A 24,786-nucleotide genomic window follows, 5' to 3' on the forward strand; every position below is an offset into this window, starting at 1 on the left:
GAGGAAGGGGCAACCATCTGAATTTTTTTATCAGAAATACTATCTGTGGTCCAGACGGACAGATGGGTACGAGAGTGTGTGTGTGTGTGTGTGTGTGTGTGTGTGTGTGTGTGTGTGTGTGTGTGTGTATGTATGTATGTATGTATGTATGTATATATATATATATATATATATATATATTTTCTTTTCTTTCTTTTTTTTCTTTTTTCAAGCATTTGTAACCTATCCGTTTCTGTGTGAGTGCATGCATTGTGTGCGTGCGTATTAGGACACTCTAGCCTATAAATGCAGGTTAACAAGCTACGTGTGTTCCATTTAGAGGGGAGAGAGCAGTGTTAGTCACACATGGTGAGTGACATCTGAGGTGGCCTCAGGGAGGAAAAGCCACAAGACTGTCCAATATCAGAACCATAACAGAAACCAGTCCTCCCAGTGCAATGTAGTGTACACCCTAACACACATAAACAGAAAAATAAACTTGACGCTGGATCACACGTCTATACGTACACAAACATGATGCATTCACATCCCTACATGTTTACAGTGACATCTAACTTAGCAGAGAGACCCAGCAGTAACACCCCTTCAGGGGATCCACCCCTGCCTCACCCCCACGTCGCCCCACAGGCGTCTCCCGAATAAGGACTCCACTGGCCCTGTGCAATCTGTCAGAAGGCCCAGAGATGTCTCGCTTATCAATAGGCGAGGCATATTGTTTCAGGGGGCTTCCTCTTTCCTGTAGAGGACAGTCCTGATGGGGTCCACCATGGGGCCGTCAAACCGCCTGGGGCCACTTGGACTATGAAAGGTGTATATGGTTGAATGAAAGAGCCGGACTTTCCCTGCCTGTTAGCGTGTCATTTGACAATGTGACGGCCTCAACATGGGTGTGTTTTCCACTTCACTGCTAAAAGTGCTGGGCTGGCGTTATCAGATTTTGATTCATTTCTTTAGTGTTTTGCTTGTCTCAAAAGAGAAGCTGTGCATGGTTACAATTTGAGTTTCCTTTCTTTATCTACAGGGGAAATTAAGGTGAATGTTGGCCAAATTGGGTTCTCCAAGGTAAGTCATTAAGCTGCTCTATTGAAACAGGCAATTTAAATCATCTTGACAATCTAAAAAGGTGTCAGTTGGATCGTATTAATAAATTATCAAGAGTCAAGATTATGATTCAAGTAAGACATTAAAAGGACATGGAGCAACTATATATAAATTCACTCAAACCAGTACTATGTGTAAATGTTTCAGAGAAATATAAATCCATATAGTGTCGGGAATGCTCTCAGAGCTGTGCCAGAGTTATAAAAATGGATTATTGTGGAGGAGGTACACCAACTCAAAAAATGCCCAGTTCATTCTCCTTTAATCTGTGTAGCTGAACACAGAAGGGGATATTTTGCTTTTTTTGCTGTCTGGCACGGACTTGGATTGAGACGACCACTGGGCAAGCAAGGGGTGTTTGCTCAAGTGGAGCCAATTACTCAAAATAAATTGGGTCTTCCTCTCTATTCCCTGCTTTGCTCTTCCTCCCTCTCTCCCCCTCATCCCCTCATCTCTCTGGTATGGGTTGTCATTTGAAAACCGGGTCAGATCCACGGTGAGCCCCTCCTTCCAAATAAACAGGCTAGTAATGGCTGTTTACCTAGAGTACAAGAGCCATTATACACAAGGAAGTTAAACATCTCTGACAGGCAAAATGGCTGCAGACAAATCACTGTTGCCCTTTCTTGCGGGATTGATTGGAAGAATGCTGATGTTTCCCTAACTGTTACCAGCAGCCGAACACGCTTGTGACGGCTTTTCAAAAAGGCATACCAACTGGATGGTGTAAGGATTCAAATCAAAAATCTTTTGTTTGTCTGCAATTACACTAAAGAGTGAGCAGATGACCTTGCCTGAGATGGATTTCATCACACTGGTTGCCTTGGAGCCGCAGGCCTTACAATCGGAAAGTACCCCTGAACTTCAGGAGAACATCACAGCCCACTTTTCAGTCACCTCAAAAGGTCTGGACAGCGTAATGTGGAAATATGGAGGACATGGAAAATGAAAGTACATTCATCATGTACTGTAAGGCAAGTTTTAATGAGCTTAACGTCATTCTGTGGAGTCATTACGAGATCAAAAATGAAGTCCGAAAATAATTTGAAGTGAAAGGCACCGTTCTGTGACTTAGTGTAATTGGAAATGAAAGGGTAGGGTAAACAGTACAATGCATTTGTGGTCATACATGTGTGAAGAATGGACTGCATTAAATCACAGTCTGCTAACTAGGCCATAATTGAACTTCACATAATGGGTGACGAGTAATTTACCGTCAAGCTTTTGAATTTTGTCTGTGAAGGTCGGCCGCAAATTAAGCGACTTTGGGTCCAGAGTTTTACAAGTAAAAAATATACACTATATATACACTGCACCATGCACTTAAACATGAGACTGTGTGTGTATAACAAGTTATTTTCAGAGGCCAGGTAGTCTAGTTTTTAAAGATCCTGCAACTAGAAGGTCACTTATTTGTCGCAATAGAGTCGAAACAATAAATTAATCAATTAGTCAAGCGACAAAATAAATGAACCATTTTGCTAATTAATAAATGATTTTAATAATACATTTTATTAGATAATATTTAGGACTGTTTGCCTTTTATTATGAAGTACAGACAAAGAGACAGGAAATGAGGGACAGAGAGGGCATTATATGCAGCAGAGGGCCACGGTCGGACTGCTGCTGACTCAGCCTTAGTACATAAAGCACATGCTCTACAAGGTGAGCTATACCGGGCCACCCCACATTAATAATTTTTCAAGCAAAAGTGCCAAACATTAGGTCCAGCCTCTCTATTGTGAGGATTGTATGCTTTTGTTTAGTGTTATGCAATAGTAAATAAAAACTCTTTGAGTTTTAGACCATTGGTCAGACAACAACAACAAGACAACATTTTGAAGATGTTGGGCTTTAGTAAAATTGTGATGGCATGTATCGCTATTTACTAACATTTTATGACCCAATGAATGAATTAATTGATAGAGAAAATAATTAGCAGAATCATAAGCATAAGAATTAATAAAAATCCATTAGTTGTGGCCCTTTTCACTGTTGAAACATTTTAGAGCATGAGACATCCTCCTTGATTGAACCTTTCATCTACATCTAGTTCCCAAAGTGGTGGGCAATCTAAGAAATTGTGAGATGATTACAAAAGGTAAAAAAAAAAATAAGAGAATAACAAAATACTGCTACACAAATAATTTGAAATGTTCTAAACTCGAACACATGCACCCTGGAGAAAGGGGACCTAAGAGGACTGGGTGAAAAAAGATGAACGTGACAACATTTTGTATCAAAGGTGTAAAAGATGGAGTTGATTAAAAGTAACTCAGAACTTTAATTGGTCATTATGAAAGAAAACTCCATCATTTCATAAAACTATGAAATAGGGGAGTTTGACATTCTAAAATGGCTACAACTTTACAACAACAGGGCATGAAGCTGGTTGCACTTACAGCTATATTCTTTACAGATGGGGCCCAGAGGCATAGTCAGCTCTGGGCCTAAGGGTTTTTCCTTACAGATTTGAGCTGTGAGAGAATGTACAATAGGCTGAGGCACGTTGTTGTAATTGGCTTACAACAGAACAGCCTGCTGTTCCCGAGATGTGAGGCTAACTTCAACTGCATGTTGCCTGAGCTTTGATTCATCGTGGCACAAATCACAGACACAGAGGACAGTTGTACAGTGTTGAGCCATAAACCCTGGCACAACACCCAACAGGAATCTTTTTTTCTCATGCTTTTCCAAATGAATGGTTGGCAGGATAATGCAGCATGCATCCGGTGGAAGCAATATGGGACATCACCGCCTGTGTGTGAGTGTACAGGAACCGTGCATGTGCGTTTTCCTGTAGGTTATGCATGTGCATGTATTCGTACAATATCTCTGTGTGAATCAAAGCGTATGCTCTCTCTTTCCCTTCAGCTGTCAGACTGCCAGGCAGCATTCAACACCTGGATCAGCAGGTCTCCCCCTCATGCACATCTACCCTTACACACACAACTGATCTCCATCCCCCTGCAGTGGGAGAAGTTATGCAGCTGCTAACTTTCCCAAGACTTTGCATTCAGTCTCATACAGTGTTGAGCTACTGTAACCGAGTCCCGGCAAAGGTTTCAACACGTCCAACAATCCGCTGATTCTGTGCTCGAGTCTAGAGTTGCGTTATATCCGCCTTGTATTGTTTTACTTTATTTTTCATGTTGTATAATGTACAGTGACAGCATATATTTTATTCTTAAGGATTAGACTTTTCCACATAGGTTGTTGACAGATGCTTGGTGTCCTGTTGTAGCTGGGTCAGTAGTAACGGAACCCCCTGAGGGCTGACTTTGTTAATTGTGCCAGTAATCCATTTAAAGTATACTGCATGGAAGATGTAGGGAATTATCATTGAGGTATTTGTATTCCTCTCCACAAGCCTTTGTTTAATAATGTGTTCCTGATGTTGGCGTTACAATAAACACTTCTACAATGCAAACTTGACTGTCCACAGGATTCGGCAAGGTGTGTGTTTTCAGTTTGGCCTCAGAGTCCCCTGGAAGCCACACATAAATAAATCATAACATTGCACTGTTTACTTGTTTAGCAAGTTTGGTTTTGTTCCACTTGCGCCCCAGTGGACATTCACCAGGACCCCCACAAACGCCTCCAACAACTTCCCAGGTGGCCTTTTACAATTCTGTATTCAAACATGCAATCCTGTTGGCAGCCAATCAAAAGGCTGCTTTCCACCCACATCCCTCAGCACATACCCTCAGGGTCCATTTTCAGGGGTCTCCTACCACAAACCGGCTGTCGTGAAAAAGGAGACACATGCAAAACAATCTGTCCCTTGGTAGAAAATGGCAAACTCGCTGTGCTTTGGAAGGACGGGCATTGCCCAGCTCTTACGTCACACTGCCCTGCTTCCTGACTACTGGGTGGTGAGTTCATCACGAATGCCAGGTGCCATGAAATGCTGAAGGCCAAGTGGATGGCTGAGATATCAAATATTTCCTGAAGAGCCCCATGAGAGGGCATAGAAGACTGGTATATTACCTACAGCTCCATGCCGAATCTCATACCCAGAGAGACAGAAAATGTTTCTCAGGAAATCTTGAGCACTAATAAATTGTTAAGTTGTAATGAATGTGGCCATCACTCTGCAGCTGAACCTCCCTTGGTGTGCTCCGATCACGTCATACTCCACAACAGAGAGAGACACCAGTATTGCTGTATTGAGGGCAAGGAGAGGCGAGTGAATTCGTACAACTTGCAGAGAAAAGGACTTAAAAACAATGCAACAGTTGTGTACTGATAGGATCTCATCAAACTGAAACTTACATCAACTGTTCTCTCTAAACAAGGAGTTCTCCATTATTTCTTTTAACATCTCCTTCAAAAAATGCAGTGCTGGTCTATAAAGTGAATTATTATGGCATACATGAAATGGGGATGTGTGGGTGTAAAATCATATTAAACTAAATCAGAATAGAGTAATGTGATTGTGATAAAAACAGAATGAAAAGTCAGATAGGCCTTATGAAAAATACAAAAGTTGGCATGCATAATTCCTTATGAAAGTTCTCTATAGTCTGTTGAATCAGGCAGCAACTAGCTTTCTCACAAAGTAACACATTTCTCTTCTAAGCCAGCACTCATACTGAAACGTATGTTCGTTAGGGAGCATAAGGTTTGCACTAGCATATCAAGCGAGCCCCTAAAAATAGCCTCTATGCCATCCTCCAGCCCTTTGAGGATCAGAGTTGAGCGAGGCAGCTGAACGGTGCCGGAGTAAAGCCTCAGCCCCTGGACAGATGTTTCTGAGAACAGGTGGCTGGGGTTGTCCCCTGGATTTGCATGGATATGACAGACACAGCAGACCTCACAGACTTCAAAGGGCAGGAGCATGACTGCTAATGATCTGTGGAGAGAGGAAAGGGGAGTGGCTAGCCAGCGATCTAGCTTCATAGGCGCCATGCAGACAAGGACATCCAGCACAAAGTCCGTGGAAAACTTTTCTCTGCTACGGAATATTTGCTATAACGAGGTCATGGTTTCTGCTACTGTTGGAGGGTCATTTGATACTTTAAGCCATATCATCAAGTGGTGCTGCAATGGATGCAAAACGTTTGATTTGATGGTAAACAAACCAATGTAAAATAGTTGGACTATTACAGGCCCACAGCTCAAACTGTCCATAATATTATTTATTCATCCATATACATATACATATATATATATATATATATATATATATATATATATATATACCAATAATAATAATACCAATAACTCAATAATTACAGTATATGACCCCAATTCAATTATTTTGTTATCAAGGTAAACATGTTAATTAATGTATTATGATTTTTTTGTCATATTGGCCTACCAAATGAAAGTTGATCAATGTAATCATTTATGTAATAATCCTTTAGGCAATTTGTTCTAAGACCTTTAAAAATGCTCTGCCAGAGTTTGAAACCAAGCATGAATTCTTCAAAATCTGACTTGATGAGATTTCTTCTTGCAAGGCAGCAATTAAGTCAGACAAGCCGAATCTCTTCGTCTCCCCCCTCCCCTTCATCTGTCATATTTTCAGCTTTGATCTCCTCTAACCCCATTCATTAAGCAAATACAACACACTGCCACTTAAAGTTCGCAATGGAGCCCTTAACATCTAATAAATAATGCATTCACCCTGGGATTAAAACATGAGATGAGCACCAGGCAAAAAGGGTGAACGCGTGGTTGGCTCAGACAGAGCTAAATGTATGCTGAATGGAATCGGAAACGTGGTAGTACACAAATGAAGCGCAAAGTCTCAGCAGTCTAGCACTGGATTAACAGGCGTGATTATGGATGCAGATGTTTTCACCTATCAATCTGAGGCACAGGTGGTGAGGGTGAAACGTAACACTGGACAGCAATATTAACACTGCATTTTAAGTAGTATGCTGTCCTGAGAGAGAAGAATGAAAAATGGGAGAAGAATACACTTGATTGGAAATGGTTAGAATTAGACTATTATAACAAGGTCCCTTTGACACATCATCAATCATAGTACTGGTCTGTATTAAGAGATTATTTCCAAAATTATCTTTTTTTTTCCAGAAAAATAAAATCATCACTTTATAGAGGATCTAGAATTTAAGATGGTCACTATTATTCTGCAAGGTCTACAGTTGAAGCACAGTAAAGCCCGAGACACACCAAGCCGATAATCGGCCGTTGGACAGTCTGGCGAGGTCAGTGACTCGAGTCTTGTCGGTGTGTTCCGTGCCGTCGTCCGCTCCGAGGGGCTGTCTGCCTTAATTTTGGCCAATTTGACATGTATAATTAGCTAGGCGGGCACTGCCGGCAGTCAGACTCAAATGACCCATCTGATTGGTAGAGTGCTAACCCGGAAATGGGGAGCGGAATGAGCGTGACTAGAGTCTCTCAAAATCTGACGAAATCTTTTAAACTGACCTTTGTCGATCTGAAATGAAGATAGATTCAGCAACTGCATGGCCTATTTCTCGCTTAAAGGTCCCATGACATGCTGCCCTTTGTTGTTGCCTGCTGTTACGCCTGCTGTGTACGATATCATCGTCCATCGTGATGGCTGGCCGACATCACTATGGAGAGCCACTATCGTGATGCCACGCCCCCCACCCTGTCCGACACACTAATCCTAGTCGCGGGCGCTGGACGGGAAATTGACAAGTGCGTCGGTCTTAAACTAGCAAAGACACAAAGACAAGACATAAGGCTCCTTAAGTGGAAGCTACTTTTTCCCCCTTTACGTGCAACCTATTTGTGAAAAAGACTAGGCATTTTCGGTTTTCGGCCGAAATACCTTTATCACCGAAACAATACGGCCGAAAATGTTGTGATGACGCAAACAGAAAACGCGACCTGCACGTGTGTCAGTACCCGATCCGTTCCACCTGCAAAGCGTCTCCTAAGCAAAGAGGTTGAGACGGACCACGGAGTGAAAACAATGAAAAGTACGCTCTTAGAGTCTGTCAGCACACGTTTCAGTGAGATCTGTTCGGATCCTCTGCACTTCATCGCGACTGTACTTGATCCGCGTTATAAAGACCATTACTTGAATGCGGAAATAAAGCAGGGCGCACGAGAAATGATCCAGGCCGCGATGGATGCGGAGAACCTGCGTGGAGACGGAGACGGAGCAGTGCCCAGCGCAGGAGATCAGAGCGCAGAAAAAAAGACTTGTCTCGCTGCACCAGATGAGGGGCATGCACCCTCGTTGTCTGATATGTTCAGTGAAATCCTGCAAGAAAGTGCCTCAATTAATAATAATAATAATAATAATAACAATAGGTAAGCTATTCTGTTCTTAGGCTACTGTATACTGTATGTGACTATCAGATTGTAGCCATATTTCTGCTAGATATTTTTTTAATTAAACTTTAATATTAATTTATACAATTGCAATGCCTTGATTTTAGTAAAGTTAGTACACAGTCATAGCCATAAATGCAATGGTACTAATAATTGGCTTAATTTCTTTCGGTGTTTCGGTTTCGGTTTTCGGTCTTGGTTTCCTCTTTTTTCGGTTTTCGGTTTCGGCCAAGAATTTTCATTTCGGTGCATCACTAAAAAAGACCATCGCTTTGAGCAGACTGGATTGGCTGTAGTGATACATTCTCTCTCTCTCCCTGTCAGTTGTAGCTTGCTCTACCTTCTAGTAACGTTGGACACAGCGGTCTCGAGTGAGAGAGAAAAAAGCGTTAACGTGGAACGCTATCACACTTTCCTTTCTCCCCTCATTGGACTAAGTTTGTCGACATTACTCTGTGCGTGCATCAATAAGTAAGTCTGAGGTCCTGTAGGTACGGGACGATGTTATTGAGGATTTATGAATGTACGTTAGCAACAGTAGGCTAATTCACGAGGGTGCTATTTTATGTGTGAGCTAATATTGCGCATCTGTTCATGTGCGCTGCAAGAGTTATGTTTCTGTTTATTGAATGCGTTATTCAGTGCAAACATAACCGAGAATGTAGTTTAAACTCAGTAATGATGGTATATTAGGTTATTACTGTCGCTCTGTTGAAGGCAAACATCGCACTGTACTGTCGTTACACAGATCACGGACATCTGATTGACTTTACTGCACCGTATTTAAGTGAAAGTAGACTACAGCCAATCCAGTCTGCTCAAAGCGATGGTCTTTTTCACAAATAGGTTGCACGTAAAGGGGGAAAAAGTAACTTCCACTTAAGGAGCCCTATGTCTTGTCTTTGTCTCTTTGCTAGTTTAAGACCGACGCACTTGTCAATTTCCCGTCCAGCGCCCGCAACTAGGATTAGTGTGTTGGACAGGGTGGGGGGCGTGGCTTCACGATGGTGGCTCTCTCTCTTGTGATGAATATCACGGTGGACGATGATATCGTAACGACTGGCAGGTAAAGTCAGCAGTGCTTCTCACGTCTGTCCCATCTGAACATGTATTCTCAGCAGCTGGCCTCACTGTAAACAGGCTGTACACTATGTTAATATGCTTATTTTCTTGAACAAAAATATAGTGGTCTAGGTCAGGAGCCTATTCAAAACACATTGAGACAGGAATGTTTTTGTTTCAGGAGAGGTAGCCTATATCTTCATTTGACTGTTCTAAGGGACACCCTCTAATTGTACTGTCACCTTCCTCAGGGATGATTTAAGTTGTGCTCAGTTCTATATTTGAAGTTTTCAGGGCTAGTAATCTTACTGTTACCTTTCTCAGACCAAGGGGGATTATAAGTGTTGCTGCTAATGTTTCCAGATAGGCTAAGCCTACTCATATTGTTTAGATTTCTATTTAAAATGTATTTTATGTTGCTTAATGTTTCACATGCAACAGGTGCACAATTATTTTTTATGTATTTTAATTTTCTGTGCATAATTATGTTATTTATTTATTTTGTTAAAGTGCCCATATTATGAAAAAAACACTTTTTCTGGGATTTGGGGTGTTATTTTGTGTCTCTGGTGCTTACACACACATACAAACTTTGAAAAAAATCCATCCATGCTGTTTTGAGTAAGATACGGTTTCTGAATATGTCCTGCCTTCAGTCTCCTGGTGAGCTGTTCAAAATCGGCCCGGATTGTGACGTCACAATCCGAAACGAGCTGGCTAACCACAACAGTTAGCTTGTAGCGTTAGCTAGCATGCTACCTCATTCTCAATAGCAAAGCACTGCTACAACACACACAAGTTCACCATAATATACAAAAGAACTACTTACATGTGCGCCCTCATTTAGAAGTCTCCCAGCTAATCCTGCCTTGTAACTGACCAAAGTTGGAGAAACAGCCTTTCTTTTACTGTCTCTAGAGTTAGCTAGCTGACATGATCTACATCTTTATTTTTCTTTTTATGTTAAAGACACTATTGATACCGTGAGAAATTTACATTCTCAGGAAAAAAGCCGCTTATCAGTTAATCGTTAATCAATCAATAAAGTCAATCAACTAATGATTAATGAATTAATCGATAATTTGCATCCCTATTTGCAGGTATTTTGTCATAAACCAAAGTATTGGACCAGATGACAGCACAATATAAAAGTCACCAGTAACTTTGGGTCACCAAACAATTAATCATGAAGAGGACATAAATGTCTGTGTCAAATATTGTGGCAATTAATTTACTAGTTGTTTAGCTATATTTTACTCACAACTAGGTTGCCAATATGGCACCGGTTCCTAAACGGCCGGTATCTACCAGGGCGAATAGCAAGGCGGATTTTGGTACATAAGAGGCACCAAAAGCATCTCTGCATAGGACGTTAGTTAACATTACACTTCACAGCAGGTAAAGTTAGCTAGTAGCTGGCTTAAATACGGTTAAAATGCTGAAAAGCTAGTCTGGCTGTATTCCAGTGGAAATTTATAATATAATATTTTTACAATAATTTTGAAAGACATGTTTGCATTTTGTTAGTATTTTGTTTTGTTGGTTTTCTTGCTTGTACTGAAATGTACATATTTATTTTTTCATTTTAACATTTTCAAAATAAACTTAAAAAAAACAGTCTGCAGCTAATGACAGAGAGAGTAGAGTAGCTGCACTTTGAGACACTGGTGGTGCTCTCAGAGTTGTTGGGAGAACAACACAGATGTCTGGGAGCCATGAATGAAGGACTACAAAAAACTGTGATAATTCATGTTGAGATGTTAAAATATTTCGTAGGATAAGTCGGCAAGATGTCCTGCCCTGAATTTTCACTAGGGCCTAAAGGAAAAGTCAGGAGTCTGTACAAAATTTCATGACAATCCCTCCAATGGGTGTGGAGATATTTCAGTCGGGACCAAAGTCATGGACCGACTGACAGACCAACATTCCCTCTATACCTAGCATGGCTAAAAAATTCCATTATTGGTTTATGTTTTTTGCGATCAATTACTCTGCTAGAGTAGCTATTTAAACTATATCCCTAGTATACAGTACAACCGACCTTTGTGCGAATTGCTTCTAATACAATAATGTATCCCCATCAATTAAACTACATACTACACAAACCCCCCAGGATAATGTATTGTGACAGGCCAGCTTCCTCCCGTGTGTGCAAATAGACAAATAGCGTCCTCCTATTTCAATTCTGGGGGCCTTACTGAGGTAAAGCGACCTGAATCAGCAGGGGGGCTTCAACTACATCTTGACTTTATTACTCCCCACCCTTAAATCCCACAGTGACCTCCTTCTTTTCTGTGCCATGTTCAAATAAACATCCAGAAAAAACTATTATTCCTGCCTCTGTCCACTAATGTTCTCTGGGTTCCCTCCTCATCTTTCTCTCTGTTTGTTTTCCCTTTCTTTGTCCTCTGATGGGAGACATGCCATGACCTGATGGGAGCCATGCCGCGACCTTTGCCAACCAAAGCCAAACCTACCACACAAACACACATCAAAAAAACAACCCTGGTTCGGTTTGGCATTAGGATTAAAGGTCTGTATTGACTTTCTGTCCACTGGGATGCGACCACGCTGCTGTATATTCATGATCTCCTAAAGCCTTTGAATGGGGGTTTAAAAGCTGATTTTGTTAATACTGCTCCCTAAAAGCAGAATTCCTCGACGTTTTCCTTGTTCACATAAAATAAAGAATGACTTTCCATAAAGCAGGAAATGGCTATATCAAATGGCCATACACACTGAGATCTATAGTAACACCTCTGCAGGGTTTCAATCTCAAGGAGACACCGCGCTGGGTCTGCAACACAAAATGCCTCTTTACAGGCCTTTGAAAACCCTGTAAATGTTATACTATCTGTACCGCCCTACCACTCACATATGACCTATAAGAATTCACATTTAGTCGCAAGGTGGCCTTAATAATGTAGGCCTTTGTAAATGGTCATATTTTTGTCCCAGCTCCCTTTCCTCCTGTGTGTTTTCCATAATTGGAATATTGTCTCTAGGCCTTCAGTTAAAAAGAGCCCTCCGAGGTAATCTCCACCATCTTGGCGAAATGCAAACATAGCCAAGTCTCTCCAGAGAAGACGCCAACTTAGAGATGTTCTTCCCCTTTAATAACATCTTTTATTAAAGCAGGGTGAAAACAATTAGGGGTGTGTAAGTTCTGCGTCTTTAATACAGGCTTTATTGAATAAGCACCGTCCAATCCGCTGAGGGAGGGCCTCCGACTGTGGCAGAAGTAGTATTGCCTGATGTTCAAATGGGAGGGCGCCTAAAGGGATTGGAGGAGTAATTCAATTAGAAGTAATATGTGCCAAACCTCCCCCAAAATTGCTGTCTAATTCCCTTTTACTGATAGGAAGAATAGCAAATGCTCCTGAAGTCCATCCAGAAAAATGGATCCATGATGATAAAATCAATTGAACATATAATATATGAAAAAGTTCAACATCTTGTACATGCATGTTGCATGAGAATTTGTTTACCAGTCAGGTCCCAATAAAAGCCTTAACGAACTCTAAAAGACTGAGAGGAGAATAAGAAGAGTTAAAAAAAGACGATGTTGTGCACATCCATGTAGTGGCAGGACAAATAAGTAAATGATCAAAGAAGGTAAAGTCCGCACAAAAGCTTAATGCTCCTGAAAAAAACTGTAATATTGCTAATAAGGCACACAACATTGCTCAGTGGCCCCCGGGAAGGCCAAATTGTGGGCCGAAACGTTGTGTGCCTTATTTGCACTACTAGTACAGAGCCCGTTGAATATGTTTGGAACGGGCCGATTGCTTGGCCTGTGGTATTGCTGGTTGTAGAATTCTCCAAAACCAAATTGTAACCCAAAAAGGAGTCAAGGAAGGAAGGAAGGAAGGAAGGCAGGCAGGCAGGCACACCTGCTTTGAGAATAAGAGGACATGTTTAGCGCTGCAAAGATTAATCAACTAATCCTCAACTATTAGATTAATTTAAATAATCGATAAATCGGTTTGAGTCATTTAAGAAAAGTCACCATTTGCTGATTCCAGCTTCTTAAATGTGAATGGATGAATGTGATTTTTTTCTGGTTTCTTTACTCCTCTGACAGTAAACTTAATATCTTTGAGTTGTGGACAAAACAAGACAAGACATTTTCGTTGACAATGAAAACAATTGTTTCTTCATAGTTCTTTTAAAATGAAGAAATTGCCATGAATTATTTTAAGTCTAATCGCACACACTATGTACTCAGCAATTCTGTATTCTAACCCTTTTTCTCAGTGAGTAGAACTTTATGGTTTGTTATGGGAGGATTGTCTGACTTTTATCCTATAGAAAGCATTTCAATTACCACTTGATCACTGCAGCCAAATTAACTGGTAGTAAGATACAGTTCCAGCCAGTCAGGAATTCACTCACTTAATGTTCATTGCAGTCCAAGGTCTTCTATTTCAAAAACAATTAAACTGTGTTCATCATTTTCCCTTCACCTCCATCCTTTGTGTGGCACTGTGTGTTCCCTCTCAGTGGGTTTCTGAGCTGATTCTCTGTAGCTTCAGCACCACACCACGGGGTACAGCTGCACCAAGACATCAAAAAGCATCTCAGTCTGCTTAAGAAAATCCCAAGACCACAGACTCGCAGCCAAAGAGAAGTTCATCCACTCCTACTTCAAGTAGTTCCACCACAGAGTTGCACTACAGTAGCAACTTCATCGGTGTGAGGCTGCTGCAGCCACTGGCTTTGATAGAAAAACTTTGTGAGACTCGTCAGATATTCTGTTTGTTTTGCTGGAAGGGATTTAAATGAGTTTTCTGGAATTATTTTAAAACAGATGTAATGCCTTTAAACTGAAGCACATGTATATTATATGCCTTTATAAAAGCACATGTAGGCATGAAGATAAAAATCATAATTTGTTGCAACATACAATTTATTTACTATTCAGTTCTCTGCATAAAACCGGTCAAAACTGGAGATAAAACAAATACAATTTCGGCTCAGGCAAATGTTTTTCTATCAACTGACTCATTTGAATTCTGCAAGCTCATGCATTTCACAAACTCGATTCCATCTTCATTTTACACCAGACTTGGAATGTTTTTCCAGGCACTGTGCGATTTGAATAACTATTAACGCACTGAAAAATATCTACTTTTTGCACAAAAGCCAAATGTGGGGTTTTTAAATGCATGAAGAATAGGTGGGAACAATAGGAAAGAGATGGAAAAGTATTTGCATGCAAATAAATCTCTCTATGGACAAAAACTATTCTCAGGGTTATAGTTATTGACTGGGAGGCACTCAGATTTTCCAAACACTAGCTATTGATTAACCAGTTAAATGTGGAAAAAGAAATTAAATTATGTCAACTTCAGCTACATGTCCTATTTTCCATTAAATCTCAGCTACAACAAAAACAACATGGACAGTATCAGACACAATATGTTCAACTGAAAATGTTATAATAAAGAAGATCCCCTCTTGACATTGATGTTGCAGCAGTGCTCTGAGGTAAGGTGAACGACTGCATCCTTTTAACACAACGCAGTTCTGCAGCTCGTTGCTATGAGCGTGATCAGACAATGGAGAACTAAACGAAACGACCAGTAAGAATGAAAGGGATACATCAGAAGTGCAAGGCCTATAACAACACATCTGAGCATGGAAACGTTATTAAATTTGTCAAACTTTGAGATGATTAGGGCTTGTCTAATTCAAATGGAAGGACAGATGGTCGGGTGCAGCGGCTTGTGAAATCCAAGCTCTTTCTAAAAAGCGGGCTGGTTTTGAACAAGTGGGAATAAATATGTAAACCCAAACTGCTCTGTAAAACGAACATGCCTCCTCTCATTCCCAGTCTTGCAACGTTCCACATGTCAAGCTTTTGGGGTCCATTAGTTACAATGAAGTGTAAAATAACCTTCAATCCGTCGTCTGAGAAGCTATGGAGGTACCAGACTGAAAAAAAAAAAAGAGCACAGGAATTCCTGCTGGTGGAGATGATTTCAGGATGGACGTTTTCGAAAAGGGAACATACGAGTGAGAAAGAGAGAGACCCTGCTTCATCTCTGGTTTGAATCAAAGGCTTACGGAAATATGTCTCGATGGAAGTTAACAGTTTTCAATGGGAAACATGTGACCTTCGAAGTGGCAAGGTGCTTTGAGGAGTCGAGAGCCGCCCTCTTTACTCGTGAGAGGTGCGTTGTGAAGCGCCACAAAATCTGCATGGTGCCTCCTTTTGTTTTTATTACAAATGGCCCCGTGTAGGGTGAGAGGTCAAAGCGATAATCACATATGTAAACACACCTCTCCTCCTGAGCAGTACGTTTGGAGAGCCCCCCCTGCTTGACCCATCTGTTTCTGGCAGGTAAATGTTTGCAATGCATCGACATACAGGAGTAGATGTGGGAGTAGAGCTCTGCACAGTGCAGTGTTTGTATGGTCCAGTCTTTCTAACTAAGAAAAGCTGAGGCAAAAATAATGGTACATTCTCACAGGCCCACATGTGCAAGCAGGCACACACACACACACACACCACACACACACACACACACACACACACTTCTCTAATTAATAGCTCCTCTGCCTCCTGAGTCTGTGAGGCAAGTCCACCCTAATCCCCTGGCACTTAGTTCAGAGTAATCAGCGCACAGCAAAGGCTGCCTTTGGAACACTAATTAGCATCATTGATTTTTCTCCTCAGACTGACATACAAATAGCCCAAAAACAAGTCACTTTTTTTAAGAGGCCCTACCAGTCAAATAAGGACTATACTTCATTGTTTTAGCTGTGCTAGCTCAGATGGAGACAGGCTTGAAATGTGGGTTAACAACAGGGAAGGAGAAGGTTTCATTGAGTGTGGCAGGATATAATTAGAGCTTGCGTTTACTGAGAAATTAGCATATGGTGTTGATTGATAATCATAAAATCCAAGTCTTACCGAAAAACTCCAAGGCATTTTGAACATGTGGCATTTTCAAAGACCATCATTTGCAGTTTAGGGTTTGGGGGGGCGAGTGTTATTGGCTAATGTTGCGAAAAATAATCTCAAAGCATAACTGGCCTAAAGTATGTTTACACTGATACACTAATTGAGTTATCTCTCTGGTGATTACTTAGCCAGTCAGTTTAACAACTTCTCTTTCTGGTAAACTACGAAGCCTGCAGCCTGAGACGAGCAAGCGTGTGAGGTAACTTCAATAAGAATTGCCAGTGTCCACATGCCGGGGGAAGAAGTAAATTGCAAGTAATGGACTCTGAGAACGGCGAGATGTTTATCAGACTAAAAGTACAGAATCACACTGGAGAAATGCAGGCCGCTGCATGTGTGACAACATGCCAGAAAGAGTCCTGATACAGAATGATGGCTGCCATGAATTTGTTATAAAAGTTGAAGTGAAACTATGGTTGATCATTTGGAGCAATCATTTTCATCACACTCCCAAACACTGTCAAAATAGACACACACACACACACACACAATGTGACATGTCACTACCAAATTATTGTTTCCTATTATTCAAAACAAGGATAGCATTGTGCTATTTTTGTTCTAAGTAGCAACTGGCTATGTCCAAAAAGTGGAATCAAAGTGACCGCAATCATCCCTCGCCTTCTTAACAAGAGCGGGTGAGGAAACCACCAGCTTGACTTAACCAAAACCCTCCACTGGCAAATCCATAAAGGGAAGGAAGAACAAGGAATTAGGGAGATTTTCTGTCTTCCAAATACACAAGCCAGACGCCAATGTAACGTTCTTCTCTCATTCTCTCTCTTTCCTACTATTCCTTTCCTCTTCTTATAATTTCTCTCTTTCCTTCTCTCTCTCACTCTGCGTGATTGCATCCATATGCTCTCCAGGGATAGATGGGGTCAACACCCTACTTACTCACGCCACAGTGAGGCACTGACACTTGTGAGAAAGCCCTTGCTCAGACTCACACACACATAAATGCACACATGCATTACCAGTGTGATTGTCTGCAGCAGGCCCAGACGGTGTAGCTTTAGTACTTTGCAGAGAGGATGGGCTCTGAGATTTTTTCATGCCAACGCTTAATTCCGCATCATGAACGTATGGAGTATGTTACTCTGAGGAGATCCACCTCCTTCTCCTGATACATTTAGGATTGGCCCCTGAGAAGATCTGGCATCAATTAAGTGGCTTTCAGAGGAACTGGGCTTGACGGGCCCCGATGGATCCTTCTGCCTTCAATCCCCTCTTTTGTTAAGCAAAGCCAGGAGAGGTCGTAAATTTGAACATGAAGACAGCGCGCAAATTGCAGTCACACTTGCGAGCGAAGTGAATCAAGGCCAGGAGAGGGAGAAGGAATTAGGCTGCCCTCCACCAGTGGTCCAAATCCTTTCCTCTTTCCATCTCAGGAAAACACAGCACAGACACACAGATATGTGCAACCAGCACATGTTGTTAACCACACAGTTGTGGCCGTCCGCCCTATACGCAGAGCAAAGAAGCAGATGAACACACCTACAACCAAACACGCAAAGGCACACAGACACGCACGCATATTTTGAGCCACCAAGGAAACATAACAGTTGCTGTAAACACAAGCAGTTCACACAGTTCACTATCCAAATACTGTGGTGTTTCTCTTCATCTTTATTCCTGTGTCCCTCCATACACAAACATGATTGAAGGACATTGATAAAAATCTGCTATAATGAACCCCCTCCCCTAGACCTTGCCAGTGACCTTTGGGAATCTGATTTACTCTGCCACATCTCTTATCATATCTCTGCTGTCACTCATAAATTATGGCAATATGACAATGGATGATGCATCTACCCAGACCTCCAGTGGCAATGACTGTGGTTATTCAGCCACCTAATCCACATCTGTTTGTCTGCATGTGGGAGAAAGAAGAGAATGTGTATGACTACAGCATGCCACTGACACAATGCTAAGCGCAATACCTTTAAAAGGGGTGATATATAGGGGTGTCATAGTTGAAAAATGACAGTTTGGAGGGTAAATAGGACATACATAGAACCTCAAAATCCCATTGACACTGCTTTCCTCTGCAAATCTCACAATTTGAAACTGCCTCTGAAAATGGGCGAATCTCAACAAAGCTAAAAGTTGACGTCAACATCCCAAATCCTTCTCATTTGGCTCTACCTTCTATCTTTGTAACGCCCCAAAATTTGCATAGGCCACTAACTGAGGTCAATTAGTCTTCTAAATCTCATTTGCGCAAATCTCAGAAATTTTATACATTGTTCATCTGCTGTTGCATTACTAAATTCACTTCTGAGACTTTTTTTATGCGAGAAATCAACTATATAAAGCTCAAATATGGGCAGTTTTACAAAAATGTATGGCTAATTGCAAATTTAGTACGACTGTTTCGGAGTTCAGGAGCTCCACAGTTTGCCATGACAGCGGCGCTGTGCCTGCCCAGATCACTGGCTTTCTGCCTGGACTGTCAGACCCCGCTGCACGCCGGCTGGAGCTCTCTCAGGAGATACGGAATACTGGCCCAGAGAAAGAGTAGAGTAGTAGAGTAGTAGTAGTAGTAGAGTAGATATCGGACAATTGAGCGGGACATGTGGATTTAAATCAGTGGCGCAGTGGACTCGCAATGGGCGGTGTGGAGGAGCTGCCTGCCAGCAGCGGTTCACAGTACGTTAACTTTTTTTTCCAACATGGATCCTCAGCGAACAGTGCCGAAAGCATAGGTGTGTGTGTGTGTGCCCATGTTGTGTGCGCGACACACAGGAGGATGAATAGACTGTAACGAAACTCTGTATCTGGTGCTTTGTACAGTAAGATTAGTTGATGAGTTTATGTGTCGGGGACTCTGGGCAGAAATCAAGTTTGAAGCCAGAGGCATAGCGGGCATGCCTGGACATGTCTGTAGTTTGGAACGCTAACGGACAGTGTGAAGAAAGCTGCCGCTGAGGAAAAAAGGGTTTGTGTGTGTGTATGTGTGTGTATGTGTGTGTGTGCGCTAAGCTCAACCAATCAGCGTGCAGCTCATCGAAATATTCATGAGCAGACCCTATAAGGCAGAAAAGCTCTCGTTTCAGTCCAGTCCCATTTAACAGGGTAGCATTACGGCCAAAAAAACAGCAAAAGGGTCATTTTCAGCCCAACCAATGTTACATACCCTATTAGGAGACCTTAAGGAACAGCGTGAAATACTGTATATAACCAGTCTATCAACCCTTTAAAGCTAAATGGGTAGTGTGTTTTAAGCCCATGTTTGACTACAGCCTTTCCTCACAACAGATATTATTCAAATTCATAATGGCTGCTTTCCACTTACAGTAGATGTAAGCTTGGCTCACTGGCATGGCTCACTGGCACACCTAAATGGAGCCAAGCCACCACTGAGGGGTGCACAGGTGGCTTACAGGTTGAATTCTCTCCGACTAGTAGAGGACAAGGTTCAATTCCCTTTACCTTTTGCTTGGTCATGCATGTTCGCAGGCTCCAAGGGATCGCTACTCTAGTGACTCCTACTGATTAACTTGGGGATTTTCAGGGTTAGGATCTGGGGGGAGCAGAGCGAGCCTCCAGCATGTTACACCCCCCCAGTGAAGTGCCTTGCTGGCAGGGGAAAGGAAGCGGCTGGCAACACCATGTGTTATGGAGGTAGCACATGTCTGTCTACACCCGCCGCAGGCCAACTGTGGAGTTAGCAGTGACATGAACCACAGTGCAGGGAAAGTAGTCATCTTGAATTAGGAGAACATGGGGAAAAAACAAATGCACAAAAAGAGTCTTTAGAGAGTTATTGGTTGCAGGTGCTTTTTCTGCTTTCACAAGTTACATTTTCTTATTGATCACAGGTAATAGGCTTTGTATTGACATTTCAGCCATAGACTGTTAATATTAATATACAGTCTATGATTTCAACATAGGAGGGACAATCTATTTTATCATGATATGGAAGCTTACATTCTATAACCATTTTTCTTTTTGTAATTGAGTATTAAAGGGTTAGACTACTATGGTTAAAGCTGCCATTATCTACCAATAGATTTAGAATATAGTAATCCCATAAATTAAAAACAATTCAGCACTACAATACATAAAATCAGGCAAATAGTAGTACAGAGAAATAGAATGAAATATAAAACAGATAAAACATATTGAAAAAGAATCTTCGGGGTATCATTAATTACGTTTTTTTACACACCGTTATATTATTCCACATAGCTTGTCAGCAGGAACACGGTTTCACTCAAAACAGACAAGCACTGGATACAATATCAACCTTTCAAATCACTAGCCTATATGGTAGAACCGTGACAAGATGTATTGATACCGAGCTTCAAATTTACCAAATATTAGGTTTCATACTACACACATGCACACATTAGGAGTGAACTTGAGTAAATATTTTCTGAAAAAGTACAAAGCATCAATTATGTATCAATTATCAACAGCTTTTATGATTTGTCAGTTTTGTGTTACTTGCAATGAAAACTAGGTTTGATTTCACAATGTGCTCTCGCTCTCTCTCTTATGTTAAGGTTTCAGAGAAATAAATATCCGATATTAGACAATGTATTATATTCACTTAACCAAGAAGTTATTTTGCCACATTGTATCACAATGGATTCCCTTGATTATGGCGAAATGATTGCAATATTAGTGTTGACAAACAGTAGATATAGCCTAGATGAAGATATATGGGTACTATTCCAGTACTTCTGAAGAGCCAGGTGCTCTGTACACAACCGAGCCTCTGGGGAGGTGGTGGTTTGCACAAGGGATTATGGGGTTAAACTTATTTTTACCAGGAGCGATTCAGTGGCCCGCTACCTCGACCCCAAAACTGTGGTCACAAGATCACAGAGGGAGCTCTCAGATTAGCACGCCATCCGTTTAAAAAAATAAGGAGGTTGTTCTGCTGTCTTAATCCTATGAGAGAAAGACCTCAATCTAGACCATGACCTTGCAAACCGCAGACTTAACAGAGAACTTTGATTTGTCAACGATGACCACAACAAAGCAGGCCACACTGGCTGTCAAGGCCGAGGCGGTCTTACACATGTCATGCAGGTCATGTGACACTGAGGTCACAGGGGATTTAAGATGTTTTCATGTGCTACATGTGTTATAGTAATAACAGAAACCCATTACTAGCCTACTAGCTTAATAATAACAATGATAATATTGCTGAAGGAAATACACATTTCAGACGTTGGGGAGTTCAACAAGCATGTTGCAATTTCCCTTAAATACTAGCAAAGCCCTTCTGTTCGAAAATAAAACTCATACAACATCCTGGCTGCCCTCAGATGAACATGCAACAGTATCCCGATTCAAGGAAAATATCAGGCCACCTCTGCTCTCTTAAAGCTAACGTGCTTGCCATAGATTACATTATCATATACAACCATAAAAAAAGTTTGAGTAGAGCATTCCCAGTGATCAGCTAGATGCATGAGCTCTCTCACACACACACACACACACACACACACACACACACACACACACACACACACACACCAAAGTGCAAGGGTAAAAAGCGCCCATGGTCAAATCAGCAATTCATTTTGGGCATTAGCAACAAAGCAAGCACATGCCATACACAACTACAAGAACTGATCTCAACTCAAATGAACACACACAAACCTACATTGCAAATGAAAACAAAAAGATTCAGCAGCATAGCAAACTGAGCAGCCAGCAGCACAATCATCATCATCACAATCAACATCAGCATCAACATCAGCAGCAAGCATGTAGGCTAGAGCAATCAAGCAATTGCGTCATGCTCATCATCACCAATTGAATCTGAACAGCATCAGTAGAGCAACAAAGCTAAACCAAGACAAAGCTAACAGCAATACAGCCAGCATGCAGCTAGCTTATCGATGCACTAGCCAAAACATGCAATGTCAACTACCAATGAATGAAAGCACAATCAGCGCCGCAGCAGGTACTTAGCTTTGACCCCGGTATGATGGCGAGTCGAAATCCAGTGACTAGGTCCAGCAGAGTGGCTGTGGTCCAACAGCAAACGCAGTTAAACTCGGCTTCTGTCCTGGCTCGTCCAAAGTGATGGATGTCTGACAGCCAGCTGATCACCGGAAAGCTGGCAGCGGCGGCCCAAGGCGATTGTTTTACCCTGTCAAGTCAGCTGTGGCAGCAATAAACGGTGCTAGCATGAGCATCATCATCACAGTACCAGTGATAAGTGTCGATTTAAAATGTCCGCGCTGTACACCTGCATGCATTTAATTGGACGTTAGTAGCCACAATGAGCCAACCATTGGAAAGCATACTGATAACATGCCAATCAACCAAGCGCGACTTCTATGCTCTGCCTGAATTAATATGCTTTACTTATATTTATGTAATATATTAGTAGTAGTAGTAGTAGTAGTAGTAGTAGTAGCCTAGTATTTTAATAAACCATCACGTGTTTTTTTTATTATTTGCTTCTTTTTTTTACATTATGCATTATACAAGACCAAATATATTGATAGGCCTACAGAGATGGGGAAAAAACGTAGGCCACACTGCTCAGCCGGCTGCCAAAGACATGATCAGAATTGCTATAAATTACCTAAAACATCTTAAAGGGGTGATAGAATGCAAAACCGATTTTACCCTGTCATAGTTGAATAACGACAGTTCGGTGGGTAAATAGGACATACAGTGCCTTGCGAAAGTATTCGGCCCCCTTGAACTTTTCGACCTTTTGCCACATTTCAGGCCTCAAACATAAAGATATAAAACTGTAATTTTTTGTGAAGAATCAACAACAAGTGGGACACAATCATGAAGTGGAACGAAATTCATTGGATATTTCAAACCTTTTAAACAAATAAAAAACTGAAATATTGGGCGTGCAAAATTATTCAGCCCCCTTTAAGTTAATACTTTGTAGCGCCACCTTTTGCGCGCATTACAGCTGTAAGTCGCTTGGGGTATGTCTCTATCAGTTTTGCACATCGGAGACTGACATTTTTGCCCATTCCTCCTTGCAAAACAGCTCGAGCTCAGTGAGGTTGGATGGAGAGCGTTTGTGAACAGCAGTTTTCAGTTCTTTCCACAGATTCTCGATTGGATTCAGGTCTGGACTTTGACTTGGCCATTCTAACACCTGGATATGTTTATTTGTGAACCATTCCATTGTAGATTTTGCTTTATGTTTTTGGATCATTGTCTTGTTGGAAGACAAATCTCCATCCCAGTCTGTGGTCTTTGCAGACTCCATCAGGTTTTCTTCCAGAATGGTCCTGTATTTGGCTCCATCCATCTTCCCATCAATTTTAACCATCTTCCCTGTCCCTGCGGAAGAAAAGCGCCCCAAACCATGATGCTGCCACCACCATGTTTGACAGTGGGGATGGTGCGTTCAGGGTGATGAGCTGTGTTGCTTTTACGCCAAACATAACGTTTTGCATTGTTGCCAAAAAGTTCGATTTTGGTTTCATCTGACCACAGCACCTTCTTCCACATGTTTGGTGTGTCTCCCAGGTGGCTTTTGGCAAACTTTAAACGACACTTTTTATGGATATCTTTAAGAAATGGCTTTCTTCTTGCCACTCTTCCATAAAGGCCAGATTTGTGCAGTATACGACTGATTGTTGTCCTATGGACAGAGTCTCCCACCTCAGCTGTAGATCTCTGCAGTTCATCCAGAGTGATCATGGGCCTCTTGACTGCATCTCTGATCAGTCTTCTCATTGTATGAGCTGAAAGTTTAGAGGGACGGCCGGGTCTTCGTAGATTTGTAGTGGTCTGATACTCCTTCCATTTCAATATTATCGCTTGCACAGTGCTCCTTGGGATGTTTAAAGCTTGGGAAATCTTTTTGTATCCAAATCCGGCTTTAAACTTCTCCACACCAGTATCTCGGACCTGCCTGGTGTGTTCCTTGTTCTTCATGATGCTCTCTGCGCTTTAAACGGACCTCTGAGACTATCACAGAGCAGGTGCATTTATACGGAGACTTGATTACACACAGCTGGATTCTATTTATCATCATTAGTCATTTAGGTCAACATTGGATCATTCAGAGATCCTCACTGAACTTCTGGAGAGTAGTGCTGCACTGAAAGTAAAGGGGCTGAATAATTTTGCACGCCTATTTTTCAGTTTTTATTTGTTAAAAAGTTTGAAATAGCCAATGAATTTCGTTCCACTTCATAATTGGGACCCACTTGTTGTTGATTCTTCACAAAAAATTACAGTTTTATATCTTTATGTTTGAGGCCTGAAATGTGGCAAAAGGTCGAAACGTTCAAGGGGGCCGAATACTTTCGCAAGGCACTGTACATAGAAGCTCAAAATCCCATTGACACCCCTTTACTATGAAAATCTCATATTTTGAAACTGCCGCTGAAAACGGGCAAATCTCAACAAAGCTGGAAGTT

This window comes from Perca fluviatilis, chromosome 9, assembly GCF_010015445.1.
Source record: "Perca fluviatilis chromosome 9, GENO_Pfluv_1.0, whole genome shotgun sequence".
Taxonomy (NCBI): Eukaryota; Metazoa; Chordata; class Actinopteri; order Perciformes; family Percidae; genus Perca; species Perca fluviatilis.